Here is a 14,683-nt window from a genome sequence, read left to right as displayed (position 1 = left end):
AATGCCTGCAGCACTTGATATTCCCAGGTGGTCTCCCATCCAAGTACTAACCAAGCCCAACACTGCTTAGCTTCTGAGATCAGGCGAGATCAGGCTTATTCAAGGTGGTGTGGCCGCAGGCGATTGCATTTCTGCTTTCATGACTTTTATGTTTAGTGAGCTGGGGGTGATTCCTCCAAAATTTCCTTTTGTCCTCCACACATTTCAATTGTAAAATGTAATTACAAAAATGTAATGCCTGCAGCACTTGATATTCCCAGGTGGTCTCCCATCCAAGTACTAACCAAGCCCAACATTGCTTAGCTTCTGAGATCAGGCTTATTCAAGGTGGTGTGGCCGCAGGCGATTGCATTTCTGCTTCCATGACTTTTATGTTTAGTGAGCTGGGGGTGATTCCTCCAAAATTTCCTTTTGTCCTCCACACATTTCAATTGTAAAATGTAATGCCTGCAGCACTTGATATTCCCAGGTGGTCTCCCATCCAAGTACTAACCAAGCCCAACATTGCTTAGCTTCTGAGATCAGACGAGATCAGGCTTATTCAAGGTGGTGTGGCCGCAGGCGATTGCATTTCTGCTTTCATGACTTTTATGTTTAGTGAGCTGGGGGTGATTCCTCCAAAATTTCCTTTTGTCCTCCACACATTTCAATTGTAAAATGTAATTACAAAAATGTAATGCCTGCAGCACTTGATATTCCCAGGTGGTCTCCCATCCAAGTACTAACCAAGCCCAACATTGCTTAGCTTCTGAGATCAGGCTTATTCAAGGTGGTGTGGCCGCAGGCGATTGCATTTCTGCTTTCATGACTTTTATGTTTAGTGAGCTGGGGGTGATTCCTCCAAAATTTCCTTTTGTCCTCCACACATTTCAATTGTAATTACAAAAATGTAATGCCTGCAGCACTTGATATTCCCAGGTGGTCTCCCATCCAAGTACTAACCAAGCCCAACATTGCTTAGCTTCTGAGATCAGACGAGATCAGGCTTATTCAAGGTGGTGTGGCCGCAGGCGATTGCATTTCTGCTTTCATGACTTTTATGTTTAGTGAGCTGGGGGTGATTCCTCCAAAATTTCCTTTTGTCCTCCACACATTTCAATTGTAAAATGTAATTACAAAAATGTAATGCCTGCAGCACTTGATATTCCCAGGTGGTCTCCCATCCAAGTACTAACCAAGCCCAACATTGCTTAGCTTCTGAGATCAGGCTTATTCAAGGTGGTGTGGCCGCAGGCGATTGCATTTCTGCTTTCATGACTTTTATGTTTAGTGAGCTGGGGGTGATTCCTCCAAAATTTCCTTTTGTCCTCCACACATTTCAATTGTAATTACAAAAATGTAATGCCTGCAGCACTTGATATTCCCAGGTGGTCTCCCATCCAAGTACTAACCAAGCCCAACACTGCTTAGCTTCTGAGATCAGACGAGATCAGGCTTATTCAAGGTGGTGTGGCCGCAGGCGATTGCATTTCTGCTTCCATGACTTTTATGTTTAGTGAGCTGGGGGTGATTCCTCCAAAATTTCCTTTTGTCCTCCACACATTTCAATTGTAAAATGTAATGCCTGCAGCACTTGATATTCCCAGGTGGTCTCCCATCCAAGTACTAACCAAGCCCAACATTGCTTAGCTTCTGAGATCAGACGAGATCAGGCTTATTCAAGGTGGTGTGGCCGCAGGCGATTGCATTTCTGCTTTCATGACTTTTATGTTTAGTGAGCTGGGGGTGATTCCTCCAAAATTTCCTTTTGTCCTCCACACATTTCAATTGTAAAATGTAATTACAAAAATGTAATGCCTGCAGCACTTGATATTCCCAGGTGGTCTCCCATCCAAGTACTAACCAAGCCCAACATTGCTTAGCTTCTGAGATCAGGCTTATTCAAGGTGGTGTGGCCGCAGGCGATTGCATTTCTGCTTTCATGACTTTTATGTTTAGTGAGCTGGGGGTGATTCCTCCAAAATTTCCTTTTGTCCTCCACACATTTCAATTGTAATTACAAAAATGTAATGCCTGCAGCACTTGATATTCCCAGGTGGTCTCCCATCCAAGTACTAACCAAGCCCAACATTGCTTAGCTTCTGAGATCAGACGAGATCAGGCTTATTCAAGGTGGTGTGGCCGCAGGCGATTGCATTTCTGCTTTCATGACTTTTATGTTTAGTGAGCTGGGGGTGATTCCTCCAAAATTTCCTTTTGTCCTCCACACATTTCAATTGTAAAATGTAATTACAAAAATGTAATGCCTGCAGCACTTGATATTCCCAGGTGGTCTCCCATCCAAGTACTAACCAAGCCCAACATTGCTTAGCTTCTGAGATCAGGCTTATTCAAGGTGGTGTGGCCGCAGGCGATTGCATTTCTGCTTTCATGACTTTTATGTTTAGTGAGCTGGGGGTGATTCCTCCAAAATTTCCTTTTGTCCTCCACACATTTCAATTGTAATTACAAAAATGTAATGCCTGCAGCACTTGATATTCCCAGGTGGTCTCCCATCCAAGTACTAACCAAGCCCAACACTGCTTAGCTTCTGAGATCAGACGAGATCAGGCTTATTCAAGGTGGTGTGGCCGCAGGCGATTGCATTTCTGCTTTCATGACTTTTATGTTTAGTGAGCTGGGGGTGATTCCTCCAAAATTTCCTTTTGTCCTCCACACATTTCAATTGTAAAATATAATGCCTGCAGCACTTGATATTCCCAGGTGGTCTCCCTTCCAAGTACTAACCAAGCCCAACATTGCTTAGCTTCTGAGATCAGACGAGATCAGGCTTATTCAAGGTGGTGTGGCCGCAGGCGATTGCTTTTCTGCTTTCATGACTTTTATGTTTAGTGAGCTGGGGGTGATTCCTCCAAAATTTCCTTTTGTCCTCCACACATTTCAATTGTAAAATGTAATGCCTGCAGCACTTGATATTCCCAGGTGGTCTCCCATCCAAGTACTAACCAAGCCCAACATTGCATAGCTTCTGAGATCAGGCTTATTCAAGGTGGTGTGGCCGCAGGCGATTGCGTTTCTGCTTTCATGACTTTTATGTTTAGGGAGCTGGGGGTGATTCCTCCAAAATTTCCTTTTGTCCTCCACACATTTCAATTGTAAAATGTAATTACAAAAATGTAATGCCTGCAGCACTTGATATTCCCAGGTGGTCTCCCATCCAAGTACTAACCAAGCCCAACATTGCTTAGCTTCTGAGATCAGACGAGATCAGGCTTATTCAAGGTGGTGTGGCCGCAGGTGATTGCATTTCTGCTTTCATGACTTTTATGTTTAGTGAGCTGGGGGTGATTCCTCCAAAATTTCCTTTTGTCCTCCACACATTTCAATTGTAAAATGTAATGCCTGCAGCACTTGATATTCCCAGGTGGTCTCCCATCCAAGTACTAACCAAGCCCAACATTGCTTAGCTTCTGAGATCAAGCTTATTCAAGGTGGTGTGGCCGCAGGCGATTGCATTTCTGCTTTCATGACTTTTATGTTTAGTGAGCTGGGGGTGATTCCTCCAAAACTTCCTTTTGTCCTCCACACATTTCAATTGTAAAATGTAATGCCTGCAGCACTTGATATTCCCAGGTGGTCTCCCATCCAAGTACTAACCAAGCCCAACATTGCTTAGCTTCTGAGATCAGGCTTATTCAAGGTGGTGTGGCCGCAGGCGATTGCATTTCTGCTTTCATGACTTTTATGTTTAGTGAGCTGGGGGTGATTCCTCCAAAATTTCCTTTTGTCCTCCACACATTTCAATTGTAAAATGTAATGCCTGCAGCACTTGATATTCCCAGGTGGTCTCCCATCCAAGTACTAACCAATCCCAACATTGCTTAGCTTCTGAGATCAGACGAGATCAGGCTTATTCAAGGTGGTGTGGCCGCAGGCGATTGCATTTCTGCTTTCATGACTTTTATGTTTAGTGAGCTGGGGGTGATTCCTCCAAAACTTCCTTTTGTCCTCACACATTTCAATTGTAAAATGTAATGCCTGCAGCACTTGATATTCCCAGGTGGTCTCCCATCCAAGTACTAACCAAGCCCAACATTGCTTAGCTTCTGAGATCAGACGAGATCAGGCTTATTCAAGGTGGTGTGGCCGCAGGCGATTGCATTTCTGCTTTCATGACTTTTATGTTTAGTGAGCTGGGGGTGATTCCTCCAAAATTTCCTTTTGTCCTCCACACATTTCAATTGTAAAATGTAATGCCTGCAGCACTTGATATTCCCAGGTGGTCTCCCATCCAAGTACTAACCAAGCCCAACATTGCTTAGCTTCTGAGATCAGACGAGATCAGGCTTATTCAAGGTGGTGTGGCCGCAGGCGATTGCATTTCTGCTTTCATGACTTTTATGTTTAGTGAGCTGGGGGTGATTCCTCCAAAATTTCCTTTTGTCCACACATTTCAATTGTAAAATGTAATTACAAAAATGTAATGCCTGCAGCACTTGATATTCCCAGGTGGTCTCCCATCCAAGTACTTACCAAGCCCAACATTGCTTATCTTCTGAGATCAGGCTTATTCAAGGTGGTGTGGCCGCAGTCGATTGCATTTCTGCTTTCATGACTTTTATGTTTAGTGAGCTGGGGGTGATTCCTCCAAAATTTCCTTTTGTACTCCACACATTTCAATTGTAAAATGTAATGCCTGTAGCACTTGATATTCCCAGGTGGTCTCCCATCCAAGTACTAAACAAGCCCAACATTGCTGAGCTTCTGAGATCAGACGAGATCAGGCTTATTCAAGGTGGTGTGGCCGCAGGCGATTGCATTTCTGCTTTCATGACTTTTATGTTTCGTGAGCTGGGGGTGATTCCTCCAAAATTTCCTTTTGTCCTCCACACATTTCAATTGTAAAATGTAATGCCTGCAGCACTTGATATTCCCAGGTGGTCTCCCATCCAAGTACTAACCAAGCCCAACATTGCTTAGCTTCTGAGATCAGACGAGATCAGGCTTATTCAAGGTGGTGTGGCCGCAGGCGATTGCATTTCTGCTTTCATGACTTTTATGTTTAGTGAGCTGGGGGTGATTCCTCCAAAATTTCCTTTTGTCCTCCACACATTTCAATTGTAAAATGTAATGCCTGCAGCACTTGATATTCCCAGGTGGTCTCCCATCCAAGTACTAACCAAGCCCAACATTGCTGAGCTTCTGAGATCAGACGAGATCAGGCTTATTCAAGGTGGTGTGGCCGCAGGCGATTGCATTTCTGCTTTCATGACTTTTATGTTTAGTGAGCTGGGGGTGATTCCTCCAAAATTTCCTTTTGTCCTCCACACATTTCAATTGTAAAACGTAATTACAAAAATGTAATGCCTGCAGCACTTGATATTCAAAGGTGGTCTCCCCTCCAAGTACTAACCAAGCCCAACATTGCTTAGCTTCTGAGATCAGACGAGATCAGGCTTATTCAAGGTGGTGTGGCCGCAGGCGATTGCATTTCTGCTTTCATGACTTTTATGTTTAGTGAGCTGGGGGTGAGTCCTCCAAAATTTCCTTTTGTCCTCCACACATTTCAATTGTAAAATGTAATTACAAAAATGTAATGCCTGCAGCACTTGATATTCCCAGGTGGTCTCCCATCCAAGTACTAACCAAGCCCAACATTGCTTAGCTTCTGAGATCAGACGAGATCAGGCTTATTCAAGGTGGTGTGGCCGCAGGCGATTGCATTTCTGCTTTCATGACATTTATGTTTAGTGAGCTGGGGGTGATTCCTCCAAAATTTCCTTTTGTCCTCCACACATTTCAATTGTAAAATGTAATTACAAAAATGTAATGCCTGCAGCACTTGATATTCCCAGGTGGTCTCCCATCCAAGTACTAACCAAGCCCAACATTGCTTAGCTTCTGAGATCAGACGAGATCAGGCTTATTCAAGGTGGTGTGGCCGCAGGCAATTGCATTTCTGCTTTCATGACTTTTATGTTTAGTGAGCTGGGGGTGATTCCTCCAAAATTTCCTTTTGTCCTCCACACATTTCAATTGTAAAATGTAATGCCTGCAGCACTTGATATTCCCAGGTGGTCTCCCATCCAAGTACTAACCAAGCCCAACATTGCTGAGCTTCTGAGATCAGACGAGATCAGGCTTATTCAAGGTGGTGTGGCCGCAGGCGATTGCATTTCTGCTTTCATGACTTTTATGTTTAGTGAGCTGGGGGTGATTCCTCCAAAATTTCCTTTTGTCCTCCACACATTTCAATTGTAAAACGTAATTACAAAAATGTAATGCCTGCAGCACTTGATATTCAAAGGTGGTCTCCCCTCCAAGTACTAACCAAGCCCAACATTGCTTAGCTTCTGAGATCAGACGAGATCAGGCTTATTCAAGGTGGTGTGGCCGCAGGCAATTGCATTTCTGCTTTCATGACTTTTATGTTTAGTGAGCTGGGGGTGATTCCTCCAAAATTTCCTTTTGTCCTCCACACATTTCAATTGTAAAATGTAATGCCTGCAGCACTTGATATTCCCAGGTGGTCTCCCATCCAAGTACTAACCAAGCCCAACATTGCTGAGCTTCTGAGATCAGACGAGATCAGGCTTATTCAAGGTGGTGTGGCCGCAGGCGATTGCATTTCTGCTTTCATGACTTTTATGTTTAGTGAGCTGGGGGTGATTCCTCCAAAATTTCCTTTTGTCCTCCACACATTTCAATTGTAAAACGTAATTACAAAAATGTAATGCCTGCAGCACTTGATATTCAAAGGTGGTCTCCCCTCCAAGTACTAACCAAGCCCAACATTGCTTAGCTTCTGAGATCAGACGAGATCAGGCTTATTCAAGGTGGTGTGGCCGCAGGCGATTGCATTTCTGCTTTCATGACTTTTATGTTTAGTGAGCTGGGGGTGAGTCCTCCAAAATTTCCTTTTGTCCTCCACACATTTCAATTGTAAAATGTAATTACAAAAATGTAATGCCTGCAGCACTTGATATTCCCAGGTGGTCTCCCATCCAAGTACTAACCAAGCCCAACATTGCTTAGCTTCTGAGATCAGACGAGATCAGGCTTATTCAAGGTGGTGTGGCCGCAGGCGATTGCATTTCTGCTTTCATGACATTTATGTTTAGTGAGCTGGGGGTGATTCCTCCAAAATTTCCTTTTGTCCTCCACACATTTCAATTGTAAAATGTAATTACAAAAATGTAATGCCTGCAGCACTTGATATTCCCAGGTGGTCTCCCATCCAAGTACTAACCAAGCCCAACATTGCTTAGCTTCTGAGATCAGACGAGATCAGGCTTATTCAAGGTGGTGTGGCCGCAGGTGATTGCATTTCTGCTTTCATGACTTTTATGTTTAGTGAGCTGGGGGTGATTCCTCCAAAATTTCCTTTTGTCCTCCACACATTTCAATTGTAAAATGTAATGCCTGCAGCACTTGATATTCCCAGGTGGTCTCCCATCCAAGTACTAACCAAGCCCAACATTGCTTAGCTTCTGAGATCAGACGAGAGCAGGCTTATTCAAGGTGGTGTGGCCGCAGGCGATTGCATTTCTGCTTTCATGACTTTTCTGTTTAGTGAGCTGGGGGTGAGTCCTCCAAAACTTCCTTTTGTCCTCCACACATTTCAATTGTAAAATGTAATTACAAAAATGTAATGCCTGCAGCACTTGATATTCCCAGGTGGTCTCCCATCCAAGTACTAACCAAGCCCAACATTGCTTAGCTTCTGAGATCAGACGAGATCAGGCTTATTCAAGGTGGTGTGGCCGCAGGCGATTGCATTTCTGCTTTCATGACTTTTATGTTTAGTGAGCTGGGGGTGATTCCTCCAAAATTTCCTTTTGTCCTCCACACATTTCAATTGTAAAATGTAATTACAAAAATGTAATGCCTGCAGCACTTGATATTCCCAGGTGGTCTCCCATCCAAGTACTAACCAAGCCCAACATTACTTAGATTCTGAGATCAGGCTTATTCAAGGTGGTGTGGCCGCAGGCGATTGCTTTTCTGCTTTCATGACTTTTATGTTTAGTGAGCTGGGGGTGATTCCTCCAAAATTTCCTTTTGTCCTCCACACATTTCAACTGTAAAATGTAATGCCTGCAGCACTTGATATTCCCAGGTGGTCTCCCATCCAAGTACTAACCAAGCCCAACATTGCTTAGCTTCTGAGATCAGGCTTATTCAAGGTGGTGTGGCCGCATGCGATTGCATTTCTGCTTTCATGACTTTTATGTTTAGTGAGCTGGGGGTGATTCCTCCAAAATTTCCTTTTGTCCTCCACACATTTCAATTGTAAAATGTAATTACAAAAATGTAATGCCTGCAGCACTTGATATTCCCAGGTGGTCTCCCATCCAAGTACTAACCAAGCCCAACATTGCTTAGCTTCTGAGATCAGGCTTATTCAAGGTGGTGTGGCCGCAGGCGATTGCATTTCTGCTTTCATGACTTTTATGTTTAGGGAGCTGGGGGTGATTCCTCCAAAATTTCCTTTTGTCCTCCACACATTTCAATTGTAAAATGTAATGCCTGCAGCACTTGATATTCCCAGGTGGTCTCCCATCCAAGTACTAACCAAGCCCAACATTGCTTAGCTTCTGAGATCAGGCTTATTCAAGGTGGTGTGGCCGCAGGCGATTGCATTTCTGCTTTCATGACTTTTATGTTTAGTGAGCTGGGGGTGATTCCTCCAAAATTTCCTTTTGTCCTCCACACATTTCAATTGTAAAATGTAATGCCTGCAGCACTTGATATTCCCAGGTGGTCTCCCATCCAAGTACTAACCAAGCCCAACATTGCTTAGCTTCTGAGATCAGACGAGATCAGGCTTATTCAAGGTGGTGTGGCCGCAGGTAATTGCATTTCTGCTTTCATGACTTTTATGTTTAGGGAGCTGGGGGTGATTCCTCCAAAATTTCCTTTTGTCCTCCACACATTTCAATTGTAAAATGTAATGCCTGCAGCACTTGATATTCCCAGGTGGTCTCCCATCCAAGTACTAACCAAGCCCAACATTGCTTAGCTTCTGAGATCAGACGAGATCAGGCTTATTCAAGGTGGTGTGGCCGCAGGTAATTGCATTTCTGCTTTCATGACTTTTATGTTTAGGGAGCTGGGGGTGATTCCTCCAAAATTTCCTTTTGTCCTCCACACATTTCAATTGTAAAATGTAATGCCTGCAGCACTTGATATTCCCAGGTGGTCTCCCATCCAAGTACTAACCAAGCCCAACATTGCTTAGCTTCTGAGATCAGACGAGATCACGCTTATTCAAGGTGGTGTGGCCGCAGGCGAATGCATTTCTGCTTTCATGACTTTTATGTTTAGTGAGCTGGGGGTGATTCCTCCAAAATTTCCTTTTGTCCTCCACACATTTCAATTGTAAAATGTAATTACAAAAATGTAATGCCTGCAGCACTTGATATTCCCAGGTGGTCTCCCATCCAAGTACTAACCAAGCCCAACATTGCTTAGCTTCTGAGATCAGACGAGATCAGGCTTATTCAAGGTGGTGTGGCCGCAGGCGATTGCATTTCTGCTTTCATGACTTTTATGTTTAGTGAGCTGGGGGTGATTCCTCCAAAATTTCCTTTTGTCCTCCACACATTTCAATTGTAAAATGTAATGCCTGCAGCACTTGATATTCCCAGGTGGTCTCCCATCCAAGTACTAACCAAGCCCAACATTGCTTAGCTTCTGAGATCAGACGAGATCAGGCTTATTCAAGGTGGTGTGGCCGCAGGCGATTGCATTTCTGCTTTCATGACTTTTATGTTTAGTGAGCTGGGGGTGATTCCTCCAAAATTTCCTTTTGTCCTCCACACATTTCAATTGTAAAATGTAATGCCTGCAGCACTTAATATTCCCAGGTGGTCTCCCATCCAAGTACTAACCAAGCCCAACATTGCTTAGCTTCTGAGATCAGACGAAATCAGGCTTATTCAAGGTGGTGTGGCCGCAGGCGATTGCATTTCTGCTTTCATGACTTTTATGTTTAGTGAGCTGGGGGTGATTCCTCCAAAATTTCCTTTTGTCCTCCACACATTTCAATTGTAAAATGTAATGCCTGCAGCACTTGACATTCCCAGGTGGTCTCCCATCCAAGTACTAACCAAGCCCAACATTGCTTAGCTTTTGAGATCAGACGAGATCAGGCTTATTCAAGGTGGTGTGGCCGCAGGAGATTGCATTTCTGCTTTCATGACTTTTATGTTTAGTGAGCTGGGGGTGATTCCTCCAAAATTTCCTTTTGTCCTCCACACATTTCAATTGTAAAATGTAATGCCTGCAGCACTTGATATTCCCAGGTGGTCTCCCATCCAAGTACTAACCAAGCCCAACATTGCTTAGCTTCTGAGATCAGACGAGATCAGGCTTATTCAAGGTGGTGTGGCCGCAGGCGATTGCATTTCTGCTTTCATGACTTTTATGTTTAGTGAGCTGGGGGTGATTCCTCCAAAATTTCCTTTTGTCCTCCACACATTTCAATTGTAAAATGTAATGCCTGCAGCACTTGATATTCCCAGGTGGTCTCCCATCCAAGTACTAACCAAGCCCAACATTGCTTAGCTTCTGAGATCAGACGAGATCAGGCTTATTCAAGGTGGTGTGGCCGCAGGCGATTGCATTTCTGCTTTCATGACTTTTATGTTTAGTGAGCTGGGGGTGATTCCTCCAAAATTTCCTTTTGTCCTCCACACATTTCAATTGTAAAATGTAATTACAAAAATGTAATGCCTGCAGCACTTGATATTCCCAGGTGGTCTCCCATCCAAGTACTAACCAAGCCCAACATTGCTTAGCTTCTGAGATCAGACGAGATCAGGCTTATTCAAGGTGGTGTGGCCGCAGGCGATTGCATTTCTGCTTTCATGACTTTTATGTTTAGTGAGCTGGGGGTGATTCCGCCAAAATTTCCTTTTGTCCTCCACACATTTCAATTGTAAAATGTAATTACAAAAATGTAATGCCTGCAGCACTTGATATTCCCAGGTGGTCTCCCATCCAAGTACTAACCAAGCCCAACATTGCTTAGCTTCTGAGATCAGACGAGATCAGGCTTATTCAAGGTGGTGTGGCCGCAGGCGATTGCATTTCTGCTTTCATGACTTTTATGTTTAGTGAGCTGGGGGTGATTCCTCCAAAATTTCCTTTTGTCCTCCACACATTTCAATTGTAAAATGTAATGCCTGCAGCACTTGATATTCCCAGGTGGTCTCCCATCCAAGTACTAACCAAGCCCAACATTGCTTAGCTTCTGAGATCAGACGAGATCAGGCTTATTCAAGGTGGTGTGGCCGCAGGCGATTGCATTTCTGCTTTCATGACTTTTATGTTTAGTGAGCTGGGGGTGATTCCGCCAAAATTTCCTTTTGTCCTCCACACATTTCAATTGTAAAATGTAATTACAAAAATGTAATGCCTGCAGCACTTGATATTCCCAGGTGGTCTCCCATCCAAGTACTAACCAAGCCCAACATTGCTTAGCTTCTGAGATCAGACGAGATCAGGCTTATTCAAGGTGGTGTGGCCGCAGGCGATTGCATTTCTGCTTTCATGACTTTTATGTTTAGTGAGCTGGGGGTGATTCCTCCAAAATTTCCTTTTGTCCACACATTTCAATTGTAAAATGTAATTACAAAAATGTAATGCCTGCAGCACTTGATATTCCCAGGTGGTCTCCCATCCAAGTACTAACCAAGCCCAACATTGCTTAGCTTCTGAGATCAGACGAAATCAGGCTTATTCAAGGTGGTGTGGCCGCAGGCGATTGCATTTCTGCTTTCATGACTTTTATGTTTAGTGAGCTGGGGGTGATTCCTCCAAAATTTCCTTTTGTCCTCCACACATTTCAATTGTAAAATGTAATTACAAAAATGTAATGCCTGCAGCACTTGATATTCCCAGGTGGTCTCCCATCCAAGTACTAACCAAGCCCAACATTGCTTAGCTTCTGAGATCAGACGAGATCAGGCTTATTCAAGGTGGTGTGGCCGCAGGCGATTGCATTTCTGCTTTCATGACTTTTATGTTTAGTGAGCTGGGGGTGATTCCTCCAAAATTTCCTTTTGTCCTCCACACATTTCAATTGTAAAATGTAATGCCTGCAGCACTTGATATTCCCAGATGGTCTCCCATCCAAGTACTAACCAAGCCCAACATTGCTTAGCTTCTGAGATCAGGCTTATTCAAGGTGGTGTGGCCGCAGGCGATTGCATTTCTGCTTTCATGACTTTTATGTTTAGTGAGCTGGGGGTGATTCCTCCAAAATTTCCTTTTGTCCTCCACACATTTCAATTGTAAAATGTAATGCCTGCAGCACTTGATATTCCCAGGTGGTCTCCCATCCAAGTACTAACCAAGCCCAACATTGCTTAGCTTCTGAGATCAGACGAGATCAGGCTTATTCAAGGTGGTGTGGCCGCAGGCGATTGCATTTCTGCTTTCATGACTTTTATGTTTAGTGAGCTGGGGGTGATTCCTCCAAAATTTCCTTTTGTCCTCCACACATTTCAATTGTAAAATGTAATTACAAAAATGTAATGCCTGCAGCACTTGATATTCCCAGGTGGTCTCCCATCCAAGTACTAACCAAGCCCAACATTGCTTAGCTTCTGAGATCAGTCGAGATCAGGCTTATTCAAGGTGGTGTGGCCGCAGGCGATTGCATTTCTGCTTTCATGACTTTTATGTTTAGTGAGCTGGGGGTGATTCCTCCAAAATTTCCTTTTGTCCTCCACACATTTCAATTGTAAAATGTAATTACTAAAATGTAATGCCTGCAGCACTTGATATTCCCAGGTGGTCTCCCATCCAAGTACTAACCAAGCCCAACATTGCTTAGCTTCTGAGATCAGACGAGATCAGGCTTATTCAAGGTGGTGTGGCCGCAGGCGATTGCATTTCTGCTTTCATGACTTTTATGTTTAGTGAGCTGGGGGTGATTCCTCCAAAATTTCCTTTTGTCCTCCACACATTTCAATTGTAAAATGTAATTACAAAAATGTAATGCCTGCAGCACTTGATATTCCCAGGTGGTCTCCCATCCAAGTACTAACCAAGCCCAACATTGCTTAGCTTCTGAGATCAGACGAGATCAGGCTTATTCAAGGTGGTGTGGCCGCAGGCGATTGCATTTCTGCTTTCATGACTTTTATGTTTAGTGAGCTGGGGGTGATTCCTCCAAAATTTCCTTTTGTCCTCCACACATTTCAATTGTAAAATGTAATGCCTGCAGCACTTGATATTCCCAGGTGGTCTCCCATCCAAGTACTAACCAAGCCCAACATTGCTTAGCTTCTGAGATCAGACGAGATCAGGCTTATTCAAGGTGGTGTGGCCGCAGGCGATTGCATTTCTGCTTTCATGACTTTTATGTTTAGTGAGCTGGGGGTGATTCCTCCAAAATTTCCTTTTGTCCTCCACACATTTCAATTGTAAAATGTAATTACAAAAATGTAATGCCTGCAGCACTTGATATTCCCAGGTGGTCTCCCATCCAAGTACTAACCAAGCCCAACATTGCTTAGCTTCTGAGATCAGACGAGATCAGGCTTATTCAAGGTGGTGTGGCCGCAGGCGATTGCATTTCTGCTTTCATGACTTTTATGTTTAGTGAGCTGGGGGTGATTCCTCCAAAATTTCCTTTTGTCCTCCACACATTTCAATTGTAAAATATAATGCCTGCAGCACTTGATATTCCCAGGTGGTCTCCCATCCAAGTACTAACCAAGCCCAACATTGCTTAGCTTCTGAGATCAGACGAGATCAGGCTTATTCAAGGTGGTGTGGCCGCAGGCGATTGCATTTCTGCTTTCATGACTTTTATGTTTAGTGAGCTGGGGGTGATTCCTCCAAAATTTCCTTTTGTCCTCCACACATTTCAATTGTAAAATGTAATGCCTGCAGCACTTGATATTCCCAGGTGGTCTCCCATCCAAGTACTAACCAAGCCCAACATTGCTTAGCTTCTGAGATCAGACGAGATCAGGCTTATTCAAGGTGGTGTGGCCGCAGGCGATTGCATTTCTGCTTTCATGACTTTTATGTTTAGTGAGCTGGGGGTGATTCCTCCAAAATTTCCTTTTGTCCTCCACACATTTCAATTGTAAAATGTAATGCCTGCAGCACTTGATATTCCCAGGTGGTCTCCCATCCAAGTACTAACCAAGCCCAACATTGCTTAGCTTCTGACATCAGACGAGATCAGGCTTATTCAAGGTGGTGTGGCCGCAGGCGATTGCATTTCTGCTTTCATGACTTTTATGTTTAGTGAGCTGGGGGTGATTCCTCCAAAATTTCCTTTTGTCCTCCACACATTTCAATTGTAAAATGTAATGCCTGCAGCACTTGATATTCCCAGGTGGTCTCCCATCCAAGTACTAACCAAGCCCAACATTGCTTAGCTTCTGAGATCAGACGAGATCAGGCTTATTCAAGGTGGTGTGGCCGCAGGCGATTGCATTTCTGCTTTCATGACTTTTATGTTTAGTGAGCTGGGGGTGATTCCTCCAAAATTTCCTTTTGTCCTCCACACATTTCAATTGTAAAATGTAATGCCTGCAGCACTTGATATTCCCAGGTGGTCTCCCATCCAAGTACTAACCAAGCCCAACATTGCTTAGCTTCTGAGATCAGACGAGATCAGGCTTATTCAAGGTGGTGTGGCCGCAGGCGATTGCATTTCTGCTTTCATGACTTTTATGTTTAGTGAGCTGGGGGTGATTCCTCCAAAATTTCCTTT

At 43.9% G+C, this 14,683-nt stretch overlaps 48 non-coding genes and 18 pseudogenes across 48 annotated transcripts; all 66 read right to left on the bottom strand.

Annotated features, from left to right (window-relative positions):
• Positions 1 to 2: 2 nt before the first annotated feature.
• LOC131712526 (5S ribosomal RNA) lies at positions 3 to 121 on the bottom strand. The gene has a single exon (XR_009314417.1). It is a non-coding gene; the product is annotated as a 5S ribosomal RNA (ribosomal RNA).
• A 114-nt stretch (positions 122 to 235) lies between these two features.
• Positions 236 to 344, bottom strand: LOC131714847 (5S ribosomal RNA; annotated as a pseudogene).
• Positions 345 to 444: 100 nt separating this feature from the next.
• On the bottom strand, positions 445 to 563 carry LOC131717457 (5S ribosomal RNA). The gene has a single exon (XR_009316344.1). It is a non-coding gene; the product is annotated as a 5S ribosomal RNA (ribosomal RNA).
• A 114-nt stretch (positions 564 to 677) lies between these two features.
• LOC131714845 (5S ribosomal RNA) lies at positions 678 to 786 on the bottom strand (annotated as a pseudogene).
• A 107-nt stretch (positions 787 to 893) lies between these two features.
• On the bottom strand, positions 894 to 1,012 carry LOC131717456 (5S ribosomal RNA). The gene has a single exon (XR_009316343.1). It is a non-coding gene; the product is annotated as a 5S ribosomal RNA (ribosomal RNA).
• A 114-nt stretch (positions 1,013 to 1,126) lies between these two features.
• LOC131714844 (5S ribosomal RNA) lies at positions 1,127 to 1,235 on the bottom strand (annotated as a pseudogene).
• A 107-nt stretch (positions 1,236 to 1,342) lies between these two features.
• LOC131710051 (5S ribosomal RNA) lies at positions 1,343 to 1,461 on the bottom strand. The gene has a single exon (XR_009311920.1). It is a non-coding gene; the product is annotated as a 5S ribosomal RNA (ribosomal RNA).
• Positions 1,462 to 1,561: 100 nt separating this feature from the next.
• LOC131717455 (5S ribosomal RNA) lies at positions 1,562 to 1,680 on the bottom strand. Its single transcript, XR_009316342.1, has one exon. It is a non-coding gene; the product is annotated as a 5S ribosomal RNA (ribosomal RNA).
• Positions 1,681 to 1,794: 114 nt separating this feature from the next.
• On the bottom strand, positions 1,795 to 1,903 carry LOC131714843 (5S ribosomal RNA; annotated as a pseudogene).
• Positions 1,904 to 2,010: 107 nt separating this feature from the next.
• Positions 2,011 to 2,129, bottom strand: LOC131717453 (5S ribosomal RNA). Its single transcript, XR_009316340.1, has one exon. It is a non-coding gene; the product is annotated as a 5S ribosomal RNA (ribosomal RNA).
• Positions 2,130 to 2,243: 114 nt separating this feature from the next.
• LOC131714842 (5S ribosomal RNA) lies at positions 2,244 to 2,352 on the bottom strand (annotated as a pseudogene).
• Positions 2,353 to 2,459: 107 nt separating this feature from the next.
• On the bottom strand, positions 2,460 to 2,578 carry LOC131710050 (5S ribosomal RNA). Its single transcript, XR_009311919.1, has one exon. It is a non-coding gene; the product is annotated as a 5S ribosomal RNA (ribosomal RNA).
• A 100-nt stretch (positions 2,579 to 2,678) lies between these two features.
• LOC131711036 (5S ribosomal RNA) lies at positions 2,679 to 2,797 on the bottom strand. The gene has a single exon (XR_009312918.1). It is a non-coding gene; the product is annotated as a 5S ribosomal RNA (ribosomal RNA).
• A 100-nt stretch (positions 2,798 to 2,897) lies between these two features.
• On the bottom strand, positions 2,898 to 3,006 carry LOC131716101 (5S ribosomal RNA; annotated as a pseudogene).
• A 114-nt stretch (positions 3,007 to 3,120) lies between these two features.
• LOC131710826 (5S ribosomal RNA) lies at positions 3,121 to 3,239 on the bottom strand. Its single transcript, XR_009312708.1, has one exon. It is a non-coding gene; the product is annotated as a 5S ribosomal RNA (ribosomal RNA).
• Positions 3,240 to 3,339: 100 nt separating this feature from the next.
• LOC131715514 (5S ribosomal RNA) lies at positions 3,340 to 3,448 on the bottom strand (annotated as a pseudogene).
• A 100-nt stretch (positions 3,449 to 3,548) lies between these two features.
• Positions 3,549 to 3,657, bottom strand: LOC131714841 (5S ribosomal RNA; annotated as a pseudogene).
• A 100-nt stretch (positions 3,658 to 3,757) lies between these two features.
• Positions 3,758 to 3,876, bottom strand: LOC131712821 (5S ribosomal RNA). Its single transcript, XR_009314710.1, has one exon. It is a non-coding gene; the product is annotated as a 5S ribosomal RNA (ribosomal RNA).
• A 99-nt stretch (positions 3,877 to 3,975) lies between these two features.
• On the bottom strand, positions 3,976 to 4,094 carry LOC131717452 (5S ribosomal RNA). The gene has a single exon (XR_009316339.1). It is a non-coding gene; the product is annotated as a 5S ribosomal RNA (ribosomal RNA).
• A 100-nt stretch (positions 4,095 to 4,194) lies between these two features.
• On the bottom strand, positions 4,195 to 4,313 carry LOC131717451 (5S ribosomal RNA). Its single transcript, XR_009316338.1, has one exon. It is a non-coding gene; the product is annotated as a 5S ribosomal RNA (ribosomal RNA).
• Positions 4,314 to 4,424: 111 nt separating this feature from the next.
• LOC131716126 (5S ribosomal RNA) lies at positions 4,425 to 4,533 on the bottom strand (annotated as a pseudogene).
• Positions 4,534 to 4,633: 100 nt separating this feature from the next.
• LOC131713740 (5S ribosomal RNA) lies at positions 4,634 to 4,752 on the bottom strand (annotated as a pseudogene).
• A 100-nt stretch (positions 4,753 to 4,852) lies between these two features.
• Positions 4,853 to 4,971, bottom strand: LOC131717450 (5S ribosomal RNA). Its single transcript, XR_009316337.1, has one exon. It is a non-coding gene; the product is annotated as a 5S ribosomal RNA (ribosomal RNA).
• Positions 4,972 to 5,071: 100 nt separating this feature from the next.
• LOC131712345 (5S ribosomal RNA) lies at positions 5,072 to 5,190 on the bottom strand. The gene has a single exon (XR_009314240.1). It is a non-coding gene; the product is annotated as a 5S ribosomal RNA (ribosomal RNA).
• A 114-nt stretch (positions 5,191 to 5,304) lies between these two features.
• On the bottom strand, positions 5,305 to 5,423 carry LOC131713645 (5S ribosomal RNA; annotated as a pseudogene).
• Positions 5,424 to 5,537: 114 nt separating this feature from the next.
• Positions 5,538 to 5,656, bottom strand: LOC131717449 (5S ribosomal RNA). Its single transcript, XR_009316336.1, has one exon. It is a non-coding gene; the product is annotated as a 5S ribosomal RNA (ribosomal RNA).
• A 114-nt stretch (positions 5,657 to 5,770) lies between these two features.
• LOC131717448 (5S ribosomal RNA) lies at positions 5,771 to 5,889 on the bottom strand. Its single transcript, XR_009316335.1, has one exon. It is a non-coding gene; the product is annotated as a 5S ribosomal RNA (ribosomal RNA).
• A 100-nt stretch (positions 5,890 to 5,989) lies between these two features.
• On the bottom strand, positions 5,990 to 6,108 carry LOC131712344 (5S ribosomal RNA). The gene has a single exon (XR_009314239.1). It is a non-coding gene; the product is annotated as a 5S ribosomal RNA (ribosomal RNA).
• A 114-nt stretch (positions 6,109 to 6,222) lies between these two features.
• LOC131713644 (5S ribosomal RNA) lies at positions 6,223 to 6,341 on the bottom strand (annotated as a pseudogene).
• Positions 6,342 to 6,441: 100 nt separating this feature from the next.
• Positions 6,442 to 6,560, bottom strand: LOC131712343 (5S ribosomal RNA). The gene has a single exon (XR_009314238.1). It is a non-coding gene; the product is annotated as a 5S ribosomal RNA (ribosomal RNA).
• A 114-nt stretch (positions 6,561 to 6,674) lies between these two features.
• On the bottom strand, positions 6,675 to 6,793 carry LOC131713643 (5S ribosomal RNA; annotated as a pseudogene).
• Positions 6,794 to 6,907: 114 nt separating this feature from the next.
• Positions 6,908 to 7,026, bottom strand: LOC131717447 (5S ribosomal RNA). Its single transcript, XR_009316334.1, has one exon. It is a non-coding gene; the product is annotated as a 5S ribosomal RNA (ribosomal RNA).
• Positions 7,027 to 7,140: 114 nt separating this feature from the next.
• LOC131710825 (5S ribosomal RNA) lies at positions 7,141 to 7,259 on the bottom strand. The gene has a single exon (XR_009312707.1). It is a non-coding gene; the product is annotated as a 5S ribosomal RNA (ribosomal RNA).
• Positions 7,260 to 7,359: 100 nt separating this feature from the next.
• LOC131712659 (5S ribosomal RNA) lies at positions 7,360 to 7,478 on the bottom strand. Its single transcript, XR_009314550.1, has one exon. It is a non-coding gene; the product is annotated as a 5S ribosomal RNA (ribosomal RNA).
• Positions 7,479 to 7,592: 114 nt separating this feature from the next.
• On the bottom strand, positions 7,593 to 7,711 carry LOC131717446 (5S ribosomal RNA). The gene has a single exon (XR_009316333.1). It is a non-coding gene; the product is annotated as a 5S ribosomal RNA (ribosomal RNA).
• A 114-nt stretch (positions 7,712 to 7,825) lies between these two features.
• On the bottom strand, positions 7,826 to 7,934 carry LOC131715318 (5S ribosomal RNA; annotated as a pseudogene).
• Positions 7,935 to 8,034: 100 nt separating this feature from the next.
• Positions 8,035 to 8,143, bottom strand: LOC131715862 (5S ribosomal RNA; annotated as a pseudogene).
• Positions 8,144 to 8,257: 114 nt separating this feature from the next.
• Positions 8,258 to 8,366, bottom strand: LOC131714840 (5S ribosomal RNA; annotated as a pseudogene).
• A 100-nt stretch (positions 8,367 to 8,466) lies between these two features.
• Positions 8,467 to 8,575, bottom strand: LOC131714839 (5S ribosomal RNA; annotated as a pseudogene).
• A 100-nt stretch (positions 8,576 to 8,675) lies between these two features.
• Positions 8,676 to 8,794, bottom strand: LOC131710824 (5S ribosomal RNA). Its single transcript, XR_009312706.1, has one exon. It is a non-coding gene; the product is annotated as a 5S ribosomal RNA (ribosomal RNA).
• Positions 8,795 to 8,894: 100 nt separating this feature from the next.
• Positions 8,895 to 9,013, bottom strand: LOC131710822 (5S ribosomal RNA). Its single transcript, XR_009312704.1, has one exon. It is a non-coding gene; the product is annotated as a 5S ribosomal RNA (ribosomal RNA).
• Positions 9,014 to 9,113: 100 nt separating this feature from the next.
• Positions 9,114 to 9,232, bottom strand: LOC131711413 (5S ribosomal RNA). Its single transcript, XR_009313296.1, has one exon. It is a non-coding gene; the product is annotated as a 5S ribosomal RNA (ribosomal RNA).
• A 114-nt stretch (positions 9,233 to 9,346) lies between these two features.
• Positions 9,347 to 9,465, bottom strand: LOC131717445 (5S ribosomal RNA). Its single transcript, XR_009316332.1, has one exon. It is a non-coding gene; the product is annotated as a 5S ribosomal RNA (ribosomal RNA).
• Positions 9,466 to 9,565: 100 nt separating this feature from the next.
• Positions 9,566 to 9,684, bottom strand: LOC131717444 (5S ribosomal RNA). Its single transcript, XR_009316331.1, has one exon. It is a non-coding gene; the product is annotated as a 5S ribosomal RNA (ribosomal RNA).
• Positions 9,685 to 9,784: 100 nt separating this feature from the next.
• On the bottom strand, positions 9,785 to 9,903 carry LOC131712721 (5S ribosomal RNA). The gene has a single exon (XR_009314612.1). It is a non-coding gene; the product is annotated as a 5S ribosomal RNA (ribosomal RNA).
• A 100-nt stretch (positions 9,904 to 10,003) lies between these two features.
• On the bottom strand, positions 10,004 to 10,122 carry LOC131713180 (5S ribosomal RNA). The gene has a single exon (XR_009315064.1). It is a non-coding gene; the product is annotated as a 5S ribosomal RNA (ribosomal RNA).
• A 100-nt stretch (positions 10,123 to 10,222) lies between these two features.
• On the bottom strand, positions 10,223 to 10,341 carry LOC131717442 (5S ribosomal RNA). The gene has a single exon (XR_009316329.1). It is a non-coding gene; the product is annotated as a 5S ribosomal RNA (ribosomal RNA).
• Positions 10,342 to 10,441: 100 nt separating this feature from the next.
• LOC131717441 (5S ribosomal RNA) lies at positions 10,442 to 10,560 on the bottom strand. Its single transcript, XR_009316328.1, has one exon. It is a non-coding gene; the product is annotated as a 5S ribosomal RNA (ribosomal RNA).
• A 114-nt stretch (positions 10,561 to 10,674) lies between these two features.
• Positions 10,675 to 10,793, bottom strand: LOC131717440 (5S ribosomal RNA). The gene has a single exon (XR_009316327.1). It is a non-coding gene; the product is annotated as a 5S ribosomal RNA (ribosomal RNA).
• A 114-nt stretch (positions 10,794 to 10,907) lies between these two features.
• LOC131717439 (5S ribosomal RNA) lies at positions 10,908 to 11,026 on the bottom strand. Its single transcript, XR_009316326.1, has one exon. It is a non-coding gene; the product is annotated as a 5S ribosomal RNA (ribosomal RNA).
• Positions 11,027 to 11,126: 100 nt separating this feature from the next.
• Positions 11,127 to 11,245, bottom strand: LOC131717438 (5S ribosomal RNA). Its single transcript, XR_009316325.1, has one exon. It is a non-coding gene; the product is annotated as a 5S ribosomal RNA (ribosomal RNA).
• Positions 11,246 to 11,359: 114 nt separating this feature from the next.
• Positions 11,360 to 11,478, bottom strand: LOC131717437 (5S ribosomal RNA). Its single transcript, XR_009316324.1, has one exon. It is a non-coding gene; the product is annotated as a 5S ribosomal RNA (ribosomal RNA).
• Positions 11,479 to 11,589: 111 nt separating this feature from the next.
• On the bottom strand, positions 11,590 to 11,708 carry LOC131710896 (5S ribosomal RNA). Its single transcript, XR_009312779.1, has one exon. It is a non-coding gene; the product is annotated as a 5S ribosomal RNA (ribosomal RNA).
• A 114-nt stretch (positions 11,709 to 11,822) lies between these two features.
• Positions 11,823 to 11,941, bottom strand: LOC131717436 (5S ribosomal RNA). Its single transcript, XR_009316323.1, has one exon. It is a non-coding gene; the product is annotated as a 5S ribosomal RNA (ribosomal RNA).
• A 100-nt stretch (positions 11,942 to 12,041) lies between these two features.
• LOC131715379 (5S ribosomal RNA) lies at positions 12,042 to 12,150 on the bottom strand (annotated as a pseudogene).
• Positions 12,151 to 12,250: 100 nt separating this feature from the next.
• LOC131717435 (5S ribosomal RNA) lies at positions 12,251 to 12,369 on the bottom strand. Its single transcript, XR_009316322.1, has one exon. It is a non-coding gene; the product is annotated as a 5S ribosomal RNA (ribosomal RNA).
• Positions 12,370 to 12,483: 114 nt separating this feature from the next.
• On the bottom strand, positions 12,484 to 12,602 carry LOC131711448 (5S ribosomal RNA). Its single transcript, XR_009313331.1, has one exon. It is a non-coding gene; the product is annotated as a 5S ribosomal RNA (ribosomal RNA).
• A 114-nt stretch (positions 12,603 to 12,716) lies between these two features.
• Positions 12,717 to 12,835, bottom strand: LOC131717434 (5S ribosomal RNA). Its single transcript, XR_009316321.1, has one exon. It is a non-coding gene; the product is annotated as a 5S ribosomal RNA (ribosomal RNA).
• A 114-nt stretch (positions 12,836 to 12,949) lies between these two features.
• Positions 12,950 to 13,068, bottom strand: LOC131717433 (5S ribosomal RNA). The gene has a single exon (XR_009316320.1). It is a non-coding gene; the product is annotated as a 5S ribosomal RNA (ribosomal RNA).
• A 100-nt stretch (positions 13,069 to 13,168) lies between these two features.
• LOC131717431 (5S ribosomal RNA) lies at positions 13,169 to 13,287 on the bottom strand. The gene has a single exon (XR_009316318.1). It is a non-coding gene; the product is annotated as a 5S ribosomal RNA (ribosomal RNA).
• A 114-nt stretch (positions 13,288 to 13,401) lies between these two features.
• Positions 13,402 to 13,520, bottom strand: LOC131717430 (5S ribosomal RNA). Its single transcript, XR_009316317.1, has one exon. It is a non-coding gene; the product is annotated as a 5S ribosomal RNA (ribosomal RNA).
• A 100-nt stretch (positions 13,521 to 13,620) lies between these two features.
• Positions 13,621 to 13,739, bottom strand: LOC131717429 (5S ribosomal RNA). Its single transcript, XR_009316316.1, has one exon. It is a non-coding gene; the product is annotated as a 5S ribosomal RNA (ribosomal RNA).
• A 100-nt stretch (positions 13,740 to 13,839) lies between these two features.
• On the bottom strand, positions 13,840 to 13,958 carry LOC131717428 (5S ribosomal RNA). The gene has a single exon (XR_009316315.1). It is a non-coding gene; the product is annotated as a 5S ribosomal RNA (ribosomal RNA).
• Positions 13,959 to 14,058: 100 nt separating this feature from the next.
• LOC131712531 (5S ribosomal RNA) lies at positions 14,059 to 14,177 on the bottom strand. The gene has a single exon (XR_009314422.1). It is a non-coding gene; the product is annotated as a 5S ribosomal RNA (ribosomal RNA).
• Positions 14,178 to 14,277: 100 nt separating this feature from the next.
• LOC131717427 (5S ribosomal RNA) lies at positions 14,278 to 14,396 on the bottom strand. The gene has a single exon (XR_009316314.1). It is a non-coding gene; the product is annotated as a 5S ribosomal RNA (ribosomal RNA).
• A 100-nt stretch (positions 14,397 to 14,496) lies between these two features.
• LOC131717426 (5S ribosomal RNA) lies at positions 14,497 to 14,615 on the bottom strand. Its single transcript, XR_009316313.1, has one exon. It is a non-coding gene; the product is annotated as a 5S ribosomal RNA (ribosomal RNA).
• Between the last annotated feature and the right edge of the window lie 68 nt (positions 14,616 to 14,683).

The sequence above is a fragment of the Acipenser ruthenus genome, chromosome 44, assembly GCF_902713425.1.
Source record: "Acipenser ruthenus chromosome 44, fAciRut3.2 maternal haplotype, whole genome shotgun sequence".
In the NCBI taxonomy this organism is placed as follows: Eukaryota; Metazoa; Chordata; class Actinopteri; order Acipenseriformes; family Acipenseridae; genus Acipenser; species Acipenser ruthenus.
The sequence above is the reverse complement of the archived record's forward strand: the minus strand, read 5'-3'. Positions and strand labels throughout refer to the sequence as shown.